Genomic DNA, 787 nt, shown 5'->3' on the forward strand with positions numbered 1-787 from the left:
ATCAAGACCTAGGCTTGAATCTTTAAAAGTATGGAACTCATGAACTTGGTACTTGTTTATTTAGTTTATCACTTTCATTCTTGCACTCTAATTACACTTTACTAGTTGATAATCAAAGTTTTGTAACTTATGGTTTCACTAAAGTAAGGATTCAAGTGTTAGTACTTATGATTTAACTTAATGACTTTACATAAACTTGCATGTGGGTTATGATGGTCAAGACTTGGTTAAAGATGATGTAAACACCTTCATGAGTTGTACACTTGAAGCTATATGCATCAAGGATGAGAACCATGATGAACATCAAGCACCAAGACCACCGGAACTCACTTAACTTACTGTTTCTGTCCAACTTTCTGATCAGCTGAATTCGTAACAGACCAGTAGGTATGGGCTGATCTAACCTTGATTTTTGGATAGAAATTTTCGGGTAGATAACTTTTCATATAAGACTCGCCTTCATACGAGTTACGGTTTAGAGTCTATGGCCCTCCGATCGTCACTAGGTCTATTTACTTTTCTGTTTCCAGTTCCTGTTTTCTGTTTACTGTTTTCTGAGTCATACCCGAACACCTGGGCTACTGTAAATGTGATATTCAGTTAGCTCTGTTCGAGTAGATAATTTTTCGTTTAGGACTCGTCTTAATACGAGTTACGGTTTAGGATTTATGGCCCTCCGATCGTCACTAGGTCCTTTAACGTTGTGCAGAAAATTCTGACCTACTCGCACTTAAACCATCACCACGGTCAAACTAAGACGAGTTTGCTTCTGAGATTTTTACCACAC

This window comes from Rutidosis leptorrhynchoides, chromosome 7, assembly GCF_046630445.1.
Source record: "Rutidosis leptorrhynchoides isolate AG116_Rl617_1_P2 chromosome 7, CSIRO_AGI_Rlap_v1, whole genome shotgun sequence".
Lineage (NCBI taxonomy): Eukaryota > Viridiplantae > Streptophyta > Magnoliopsida > Asterales > Asteraceae > Rutidosis > Rutidosis leptorrhynchoides.